At 36.8% G+C, this 11,699-nt stretch overlaps 1 pseudogene; it reads right to left on the bottom strand.

Annotated features, from left to right (window-relative positions):
- Window positions 1–714: 714 nt before the first annotated feature.
- On the bottom strand, window positions 715–4,952 carry LOC132616472 (uncharacterized; annotated as a pseudogene).
- Between the last annotated feature and the right edge of the window lie 6,747 nt (window positions 4,953–11,699).

The raw sequence follows: 11,699 nt of genomic DNA on the forward strand, positions 1-11,699 counted from the left end.
TTGTATGCCAAAGCCAAAGTGGTCAACAAATGATAATGTGAAGGGAAACTTCACTTTCTTGAAAAGATTGTTGTTTCTCTATAAAGTACACTTTTCTTTGTAGAAGTTTGAAAAGTTAACCATCGATACGTTTTGCCCATAATGTTTCTTGCAAACTTAATTTTTCTTTTTTTATAAGCACAGTATATCCAAATTTATACGAGCGTTTGAATAATTTGTTCAACCATTTGGTATCTAAAGCCTACCGACCCAACTATTGCGAATTCACTCGCACGAGAGGAAATAACGCGCTTCCTATCAAAAGGTTATCCATTCACTAGACTCTGATCAAAATCTCTGATTAAAGGCGGACCTACCGACCCAACTATTGCGAATTCACTCCTACGAGAGGAAATAACGCGCTTCCTATCAAAAGGTTATCCATTCACTAGACTCTGATCAAAATCTCTGATTAAAGGCGGAGAAATTGCAACCATCTTACCACATTTTGCAGTGCATTTCACGTTCGATAGTAAGACATCGCCCAAGGCAAAAAATATTGCACTTTGTTGGGAACTAAACACCCTCCTCCCCCTCCCCTAAAAAGAAAATCATACAGTAACGACAGTAATCAAGTCTAATCCATCCCATCCTCGTAAAAACCAAAAGAAAATTCAAAAATAGAAAATCAATGGATGAAGAAGAGTTCAAAGAAAATTAATCAAAACCCAAAACTAAGATAGCCAAGAGTGAGAACCACAAATTATAAAACCTGTTCATATCAATTTGTCCAGGAAAACATACTTATTATGGGTACAAACCCCTCCCTCCCAACACTCCAAAGAGAAAATCATACAGTAATGACAGTAATCAAAGACGACGATCTTTAAAAACTGCAAGACTATTCCTCCCCAAAAGAAACAGCTGAAGAAAATATATGATGCTTAAAAATGCTCTACACTGCAGAAATATTTGGCATCACTTTCGTGACCTTGACTCGGCTCGTCTAGCTTCATCTGGATGCGAAGGAAATAGCTCAATATACCTCGATCCAATCTTCATATTGTCCTTGCACATAGCTTTCTTGGCCTCTTCAGCAGAGGTGAATTCCACATAGGCCTCTCCAGTAGCTTTTCCATCAGAGCGGTGTGCAATGTGTACCTTGTCAGGTGTAACATTAAATTCCTCACCGAAAAACCTGGCAATATCTGTTTTTCTAACACTGTATGGAAGACCTCGCAATTTCAATATCTCAGTGTACTCCAAACCATCTTTGTTCACGGACTTCTTTCGTCGAGATGGTGGGGGGGAACGGTATTCATAATCGTAACCTCCTTCCTTCACGTCAGCAGCTATAGCTTGGTAATAGTCTTCCTTCTTGCAGCTGAAAACTTCCACATATCTCCTCCCCATATTTTGTCTGTCCCTTTGAAGAGCATAATCAACTTGCATGTGACCAGCAAAGACAACAAAAGCCTCCCCAGAGAATCGTCCACCCTGGTTGACCAGGAAAATATCGACAATATCCAGGCCAACAAAGAACTTCTGAATGTCAATGTCAGTGCAGTTGAACGGAAGACCCCTCAAACGAACAACAGGTAATCCAGAGGGCTGGAATCTGCTGCTGCTGCCGCCATAGCCATAAGGCTGGTGATAACTGCTAGCGCCGCTGCTCACTGCGAAGTAGGGATTTGATTCCATCATTCTTGGTCTCTTTGATCCGATCTCGTACCCGTGCGAAACCCCCCCCGCTCCCCAACATTGCCCTTCAATTATTCATACCCAAAAAAAAGGAAAAATCCCCCACTCAACCTTGTTAATAAAACCAAGCCCAACCCATATGTTTCCTACAACCTAGTTTCGAATACCACTTATTCTAAAAAGAAATCACGGCATTTCACATGCATCCCGAAAACATAATAACTAATTACCGCATATTAACATAATTAACACAGAAATGAACATAGCAAATAAGAGACATCTCGGGATTAAGCCCAAAGCATACACTTGAAGGAGAGAAAAAAAAAACTCTTCCATGAAAGGAGGTATTTTCTGTCCCTTTCTAGTTCAAAATCTCTAGCAACAGAAACAAATTCATCCACATAACCCACAATCCAGGTAACCACGTTAATAGACTATCAATTAATTAAAAACTCTTCTAGCTATCAGTCAGAAGGGGGAAATCGCCTAAAATCCTTAAAGCGGAGGAAGTCTTAACTAAGCAACAGAATATGGCAACTTAAAACTCTACAATGATCATGAACTTTACGTTGGTACCACAACCCCCTAAAATGTGATAACTACGTGAACTTAACAGGTCAAACATTTCATGTATGAGGTTCTTATGTTGAGAAAGAGAAACTTAATTTAGCAAATTGATATTACTAAACGAACAACCACCTAAAGGACAGATAACAATGAGAACTTATTAAGGACGAACATTTTGTTCTTACATTTAGGTCGAGGAAAAAGAAAGGAGAATCTTAACGCAAGGTATTATTTCCTGAATTAAAGTTTAAATGTCAGACATGGAAAATAAGTAACAGAGAAACAAGTATATCGTCCCATCACCCCATTCTTCCAAAAAAGGAGAAGGAAGAAAAAATCAAAGACATATCAAGCTCCCTGTTCCACCAGATAGAAAGGCCTTTCCTTTTTCTTTTCATATTCTTGGGAAGGGGGTGTTTTAAAGGCATAAAGTCAGTCAATCAATTAAGTCTCAAATCTCAATGCCAAACTAATTAAGGTTGCGGGGTATCAAAGTTCTATATTAACTCTTTTTACTCCATTCCTGCCCATTACATTTTAATAAGAATAATTTGCCTTTTTAAAGTTACTACATCCTTTCGTCGCTACAAAAGTTTACACCAATAATGACCAAATTCCAAAATTTGTCCTACACGGTTCCTAGAATCAAGAGCGGTCGAACAAATAATCGAACAATAAAAGCACATCAAATCAACATAAAAAAGAAAGAAAAACAAGGAAATCAATGAATCAATTAAGTCTCAGATCCCAATTTCAAACTAGTTATGGTTAATGGTGTGAATCTTCTATATTCACTCTACTGCGGTACTGCCCATTACATTCTATAAGAATAATTTGCCGTACAAAAATCGATTGTTTCCCTACAAAAGTGTGCACCAATAATGACTGAATCCCAAAAAATTTCCTACATGGTTCTTAGTATCAAGCAGTAAGCAAGCAAATAATCGACAATTCAGTAAACGCGCATAAAATCAACATACTAAAATGAAAAAAAAAAACACCTAAACAGAAGAAAAGCCCCAACTCACGTCATAAGCAAAGCATTTAATTTTATCAACAAAAAGGAATTAGGTAAACTTACTGATGGGATACGAGTGAGATTAGATGCTTATTTTTAACTTCAAGATCAACAATATGATTATGTGGATATTTAAAGAGTGGAGAACGAGGCCCAAGACAATTAGAAGCCCAAAAAAAGAAAGAAGACTCATGTCTTTGGTCTTCAAGTAAGAAGCCCTAAAATTAAAGGGTATTTTAGTATTTTGCTTAGAATAATGAACCTTAGTATAAATAGATTATTAGATCTTTCTTTTGAGAGATAGATTATGTTAGATGATGAGTGTATGATTACTCCTTTGAATATTGGGGATTTTCCCATACCACCTCTTGAACCTCTCTTCAATTACTACAAGTGGGCAATGTATGAGTTCATATCTCTTCTTCCTTTGGATTAAATCTCGCATTTGAATGTTAGGTCCTGTTTGGCCATAAGAATTATTCACTTTTTTCCGGAATCAGCGTTTGGCCATGAAAATTCCAAATACAACTTGAAGTTGTATTCCAGAATTTGAAAAATAAGAAAAACTTGTTTTTCAAGTTTTTCACTTTTTTCACAACCAAAACAACTACATTTCAACAACAAAAATACAATTTCAAAAACTATGGTCAAGCACGACTCCAACTCCAAAATCCCAAAAAAAGCGAAAAAGTTTTTGGTTTCTATGGCCAAACGCCTGCTTAATCTAATTAGTTCCTAGATTCACTTCATTGTTTTCTCTACGTTCCATGGTAGAGGTAAGATCTGCATACACTCTACCCTCTCCAGGTCCCACTTTATGGGATTACACTGGGTCTATTGTTGTTGTTTTTGTTGTTGTATTCTCTTCATTGTTTCTTTGAGTTAATTGATTGCATTTCAGTTCTAGATTAAACATTTCTTTCCATTTATCCTAGATTCAAGATTACTGGTTGAATTTACATATGTCTAGGTAATTAATTACTTAGGTGTGCGTTTACCCCAAACAATTGTCTTAATCTTCCTATCCTTTTATTGTTTTCTATTCATCTTCAATTTCTTTGAATTCCCTATCCCGTTTCAAACAAAATAATCGAATAATTCACTAAACGCGCATCAAATTATTAACATACAAGGAAAGAAAAACAACGCAATCGGAGTATTAAAGCGGAAAGACACGTCAACAGAACAAAAGGCCCCAATTCACGTCATCAACAAAGCATTTATGCAAAGGCCTGTTGTGCATAGGGATGGGCATGGAGTACGGTATTAGCAACTTAGGTTCGCTAATTTTAGTTTTTTTTTTTTTTTTTTTTAAAAAAAACTATACCATTATCATACCAAATTAATTCGGTATGATTCAATATTTTGCGGTATGATAAATCAGTAGCCATAGTTTGATCGACTTCGACTGACATATACCAATAACGACCGAATCCAAAATTTGTCCCACATAATTCTTAAAATCAAGCAGCAGTCAAATCAGCATAAATAGAAAGGAAAACACATAAATAATAAGGCTAATAAACACGTCAACAGAATAAAAGCCCCAGTTCACGTTATGAGCAAAGCATTTAATTTTATCCACAAAAGGTAATTAGGTAAAACTTACCCTCTTTGACCGTACATAGCTCTGAGAAATTTGTTTGAAAACTTCAATATATTAGCTTGATTTGAAACTTCGTTGAGGAAGAGGAGAAACCCTAGCTTTTTAGAGTCCTAAGTTGCAGAAATGTTAATTTAATGCAATAGCCTGTTATGCAGCCAACATAAACGACGTCGTGCATATTTATTTTATAAATAAAAATAAGTAGTTACGTGACACAGGGCTTGTATGAAAAAAGGACATAAATGGTCCCTTAACTATGAGAGTAGGTTCAAAATAGTTCCTTAACTATGCACTTAACGGTTTTGGTCCTTTAAGTTTGCCACAAGTTAACCAAAATGGTCCCTCAACTATGAGGGTTGGTTAAAAATAGTCCCTTAAGTATGCACTTAACAATTTTGGTCCTTTAAGTTCGCCAAATGTTAACACTTTTAGTCTCCGACAAAATATTCATCAAACTCTGTTTGTTAGATTTGACGAGAACTATGAAAAAATTAGCGAGAACTCACATTTGGGTGTACGCATTACTAAAGAAAAGGCCAAATACCTCAGGATAAAACCGACGGACATCAGTCGGTTATAGGAAAAAACAGAGGAAAAACCTACAGACTTGATAATGTCAGAAAATAGTGTCTCGGAAACAAAGACCGATGGATTCTGTCGATTAAAACCGAGGTAGTCTATCAACTAAGTAAAATACACTAGACCTTAGAAATAAATTAGAAATAACAGAAACTACAAAAATTATCACTACTAAAAACAAGCGAAAAAAACGATGGACGGAAACCGATGGATAAAATCGAGGGACACTATTTTTTAATTTTTTTTAGCTTTTATTATTTTTTACGAAAACCAACGAACGCCCCGTCGGTTATTTTCAAGGAAAATGCGCAGAAACTATTTTTTTTTAAAAGAATCACTATGATGGAAGAATTTATTTTCGGGTTTTCAGTAAAAATGAGTCTAGTGTATTTTACTTAGCCGATGGAGTCCGTCGGTTTTAATCGACAGAGTCCGTCGGTCTTTGTGTTCCGAGACACTATTTTCTGACATTATCAAGTCTGTAGGTTTTTCCTCTATTTTTTCCTATAACCGACTGATGTCCGTCGGTTTTATCCTGAGGTATTTGGCCTTTTCTTTAGTAATGTGTACACCCAAATGTGAGTTCTTGCTAATTTTTTCATAGTTCTCGTCAAATCTAACAAACAGAGTTCGATGAATATTTTGTCGAAGACTAAACGTGTTAACATTTGGCGAACTTAAAGGACCAAAATTGTTAAGTGCATACTTAAGGGACTATTTTTAACCAACCCTCATAGTTGAGGGACCATTTTTGTTAACTTGTGGCAAACTTAAAGGACCAAAACCGTTAAGTGCATAGTTAAGGGATTATTTTGAGCCTACTCTCATAGTTAAGGGACCATTTATGTCCTTTTCTCGGGCTTGTATTGTGGGGTTTACCTCTCTATGTGGTTTGCGGGGGAGCATGGTTTATCTTATGTGCATTCGAAGGATATCGAACTGTGGGTTTCCTTGTCTATCATAAATAAAAATAGATATAATATGTTTAGATACAAGTATTGAAACCGATCTGTTTGGTTACAATGTAAACAAACTTTTTTTGTTCAAAATAATTAAAATATCCCTAATTTTTTATAAAGATATGTAAATTCAAAACTATCTTTATCTAAAAAAAAGGGGGGGGGGGGGTGAGGGTGGGGGGGGGGGTGAGGAACTACGGATACAGAGTGAAGAGAAAGGGATTTTAACACAAAATATTCTTGCCAAAATTTAAATCTACCATACTATTTGTCATGATTCAGGTCTGAAGATCTATCATTGGCGGCCAGGGGCGGATTTACATGGCGCTGAAGGTGTTCACCCGAATACCCTCGGCAATATATATATATATATATATATAGGGTAAATTTTTTGTGTTTATGTACATATATTGACTTTTGAACACACTGAACAAATGCAAAAGGTTAGCTCAAAAGGTTTAGAGTGTTCAAAATTGTCTCTAGCGTCTTAGGTTCGATCCCCAGGGACAACCCAGTTTTTTATATTTAGCTTTTATTGTTTTATTCGAATTCCTGAGTGAAAATTCTAGATCCGCCACTGTTGGCGGCTGCCAACTATCTTGCCGAGCGAACCTTTTGACTTATTGACACTCTAAGGCAATAAATTGCAATTTAAATACCAATTCATAATACAAAGCAGCTAGATGAAATCTCAGAATACACAGATACTACAAAATATAAGTTGTCCATCTCAACTAAAACACTCACATCTCGTAAACATAGTTAACGGAGCCTCTACAAATACTACTTGAAACGGAGTCCGACGACATAATGAAACATCAAATGAAATAAATATAGTTGTCACTCTGGAAGAGTCGACGACTCATTGTTGATTGGAAGCTCGATGAATATGTTAGGTAAGTTGTTCACTAGTGTTAGGCGTTGAATTTGCGCACACGCGATAAAAATATGGGGACATGAGAATGAACATTTTTGTACTCGGTATGGGCATAGGTTGTCCACTAAAGATTGGAACGAGACTTTATAAATAGTAAAGTAGATATATGTTTGTTCCACTATAACTGAAAAACATATATCAATATTGATATGATTCTAGATGCAACAATAATAAATTGAGCCACGATCAAACAAGGAAGATAAGATAACGAGGATATGATTAATTAGGAAGTAGAAATGTTTTTGGGGTTGGTGGGGGTAGAATTTAGAATAAAAGAATAGATAATCTAACAATTAAATTCCGTTAATAAGATACCATCTAAGGGGAAAGAGAAATGAACTCATACATAGAAATTCTTATTTCTCTCTTCAAAGTTAGCAAACCCTAATATGAAGACTTAAAGATTGTTTATACTAGCCATGTAGAAATAGGCAAATTACAAGAATGATCAAATTATAAAAGTCATTTGAGCATATTGGTGGCCTTTAAATCTTCCTTCCATGTTTCCTTTAAGTCCTCCAAGCTCGTGATGGTTGTAAGAATGCTCCAAAGTCCTTGATGACCTCCTTAATTGCCATCACTTTCCTTGTAAATCCATTTGACACTTTGAATTCTTCGTGGGTTATTGAAATTCTCCAAATTCAAGATGGTCCACGCCCCTCACTCTTCATATCGATTTTGGTAACTCAATTTGCATTATTCTCCCCTGTTTGAAAAGAATTCGTCATCGAATCAATCCTTATAAAACAACGGAGGGGACTTTAAGATTTTTTAATGAATCTTCCATGACACTTTTAGCTCTTCGTGGGTGATTGAAAGTTTTCATATCTAAGATATCCCACCCCCTCACTCTTGATATCGATCTTGGTACCTCAATTTGCATCATTCTCCCCTTGTGGAAAATAATCCATCCTCAAATTCAATCATCGCAAAACAATAGAGGGAACAACAACTAGACAAATATCATTATAATTCTTCAAAGTAATGCCAATATAACAAGAAGCATTCCCGGGGCAAACAAGTAAACTTTAGTCCTCTAACAACATCAAGAATTAGTATAAGCATCCCCAAAACTCCACAAGAAATTGTCATTCAACATATGAAATTATAAACTAATACTAAGTAGCATTATTATCTTCCCATATTATATTCCATAGTAAATTACCATATACCATGTAGCCTTCATCAGAGTCCTCTTCGCTCATTAGTATTTAATGGTACCCGGCGAAACAATCTGCAAAAGACTGCAGCTTGTGCTTGGCGCAGTTGTCTATTAGAATGTGGATGTTTGGAATGGAAAAGTTGTCTTTTGGACTAGCCCGATTGAGATCTCGGTAGTCTACACAAATTTGGATTTTTCCTTCCTTTTTGGGTGCTGGTACTGTGTTGGCCCAAGTTGGGTAGGACATTACCTCCATTATCCTAGACTTGATCCGCTTCTCCACTTCGTCCTTAATTCTAATGCTCATGTCTTGTTTAAATGTCCGAGGTTTTTGCTTGACCAGAGCAAAGCCCTCCTTAATGGGCAATATGTGGGCCACTATTTCAGTGCTCAATCCTGGCATGTCAGCATATGACCAGGCGAAGACGTCCACATATTCCTTTAACAGAGCTATGAGCTCTTATTTATGTGGCACCTCCAAATGAGCATTGAGTCGTGTCTCTTTGACATTTCCCTCGTTACCAAGGTTGATCACCTCGGTTTCATCTATGTTTGGATTTTATTTCTCTTCCAATTCCTCCAATTTCTCTACCAGGCTCTCTAGCATCATCATCTCTTCATCGTATTCCTCGTACTTTGGCTGATCACTCTCCTCGTTCGTTTCACAACACGTTATGACATTTTCATTTATTATTATTATTATTATTATTATTATTATTATTATTATTATTATTATTATTGAAAAAGCAGGGCAAAGTAAAATTAGGTAAATTATTGTTCATTATGGGCGGCTAATGTGAGAAAATTTCATTATTATTATTTAGTAAGAATAGCGATTTTATGCAGATTGAGGCTTTTCATTAACTTAAGAGTAATTGGATACAAATTGTGGCCCTAGTCCGGAACAACGTCAGACTGTTTCTATTTTTAGATATTATGAAATAATTTAGAAAGGGCGATCATTTGGGCCTCGGCCGATGTCACCGTTTTTAGCAAGAGATTTTTAAATAAAATCCATCTCTCTACCGAGAAGCCAAGAGGGGAGTGGATGTCTAATTGTTCAAGTGCTCTCCCGGCCTCAGGCTGCGTATGGTAGACGTTTCCTGGCTTTCTTCGATGATGGTGTAGCATCCCTCTTCTCGGAACAATAACTCGAGGCCTTCATCAACTTCTTCTACATTCTGCATTGGCATCTTCTTGGGAAATGACTGGTACAACCCCGAAATTGGTTGAGGCAAATTCTTCATCCTCGGTCTTCGGATGGTTTTCGTGAGCTCATCCTTGCTAGGAGTATACCCCAAACTGAAGTGATAATTTTCTTTTGGGATTGGTACAGGTTCTGTTATCTTTTCCAGATCTTTCCTCAGGCCTCTTCCTGTATCAAAATCATTTCTCCGAAAACCTCTTATAATTCTAAGCTTATGCAACTTGATTCCCAAAACACACCCGATTTCCTCAGGACTTGAACCAAAGGCTCAACTAAGTCATAAACAACATTACAGACCTCATGGAATTGACCAAACTCAGTTTCAGGCGCATTTACCCAAAAGTCAACTTTTGGTCAAACTAATCTCTTATGAACTTCTAGAATTTCACTTCCTTATCCGAATCACACTCAAATCATCCGAGCCTCGTTATAATCATTCACTCTAAGTTAAAATCATGTTTCAGAGCTAATGGAACCGACGAAATCACATTCCAAACCTGTTTACCCAAAGTCAACCCTTGGTCAACACTTCCAAACTTAAGGTTCTAAAGTCTCAAATAAGGCCAAAGTACCTCTAACACTGGAGGTTCGGACCATCAGGGGTGAAATGGACATTTCACAAGTAACGGCAAAATGGGTCTTTACAGCTTCACACGATGATATGTATCGAAAATCATAGTACATATTGATTTCATCAATATTTGATGAATCTTCATCATGAACACTTTGAGAAAAAGCAGCGGTGACGTGATCATTTCCTTTATTAACGTACTTAAATAAGCACTTAATAGATCTTGACTGGTTGCACCATTCCACATTTATATGAGCACCATACTTCAATAATAAGAATCGATTATGCGATACAACATACCTGTTATCTAAGTCAATACCATCCTTATTTATAGTTCTACCATTGTCCCTTCTTCTGTAACCAGGATAACCATCTTCATCAATTATGGTTTACACAACAAACTTTTTTGGAAAGTGCTTTGTGCATCTACCATTTTGCATGCAAGAGATGATTTTCTAGCAGAATCACACGGCCCATGCATCATGAATAATTGCACAACCTTGTAGTAGTGAGGATCAACCAATTCATCCGGTACTTCCGCCGAAATAATTCTATCAATTCCAGCAGTAGTTGGATACTTATTATGCTCATGAAGAAAACGCAAGATGTGAGCATGAGGTAGGCCTCATTTTTGAAATTCAATTGTATAAATCACTACATAAAAAAATTATTTGATATACTAATAGTAGTTGGAATCTATGTTTAAAAAAACATTATCTTATGTACAATTAAAAAAAAATAGATCTTATTTAGATGGAGGAATTATATACTTGTTTTTACTCTACCAAAAATCTGGTTATTATACAAATCCTTTATTAAACGGTCCAATTTGATTTTGAAAACCCTAGATAAAATGTCCGGACGATCCTCGGGACTTAAGCCCCTACTCTCCACAAGCCTAAGAATCTCTGGCCACTTTGGTGTCACACCCCAACCTTGGTAAGGCGTGACTGGCACTCAGCACCCTATGGGAACCGAGCGAACCAAATTGTAACTCACATTTTCTATATCTCGAAAGGCAACATAAGACCAAGATACCATAAACCATAGGGGCACAAGCCCAAGAGATAACATACTTACGTCTTCAAACTAATCTCGAGTGCATATATCGGTAAGACTATCCATAATAATGATACAACATAGTATAAGTAGAGATGATCATAAGACATCTAACTGTGCATATCTATCTACGAACCTCTACATGAGTACATGACATAAAGTGGTCAGAACAGAGCCCCGCCATACCCATGCAAATGCATATGCAGCCATGCTGACTCACAGGGCAACTCCGAAGCAAGTGGAGTGCCACGACTCTGCCTGTTGAGCTGGTATCCTTACCGAAAGATCCGTAAAGCTGTATCTCAAGACCTGCAGGCATAAAACGCAGCGCCCCTGGAAAAAGGACATCAGTAC

Source organism: Lycium barbarum, chromosome 11 (genome assembly GCF_019175385.1).
Source record: "Lycium barbarum isolate Lr01 chromosome 11, ASM1917538v2, whole genome shotgun sequence".
NCBI lineage: Eukaryota > Viridiplantae > Streptophyta > Magnoliopsida > Solanales > Solanaceae > Lycium > Lycium barbarum.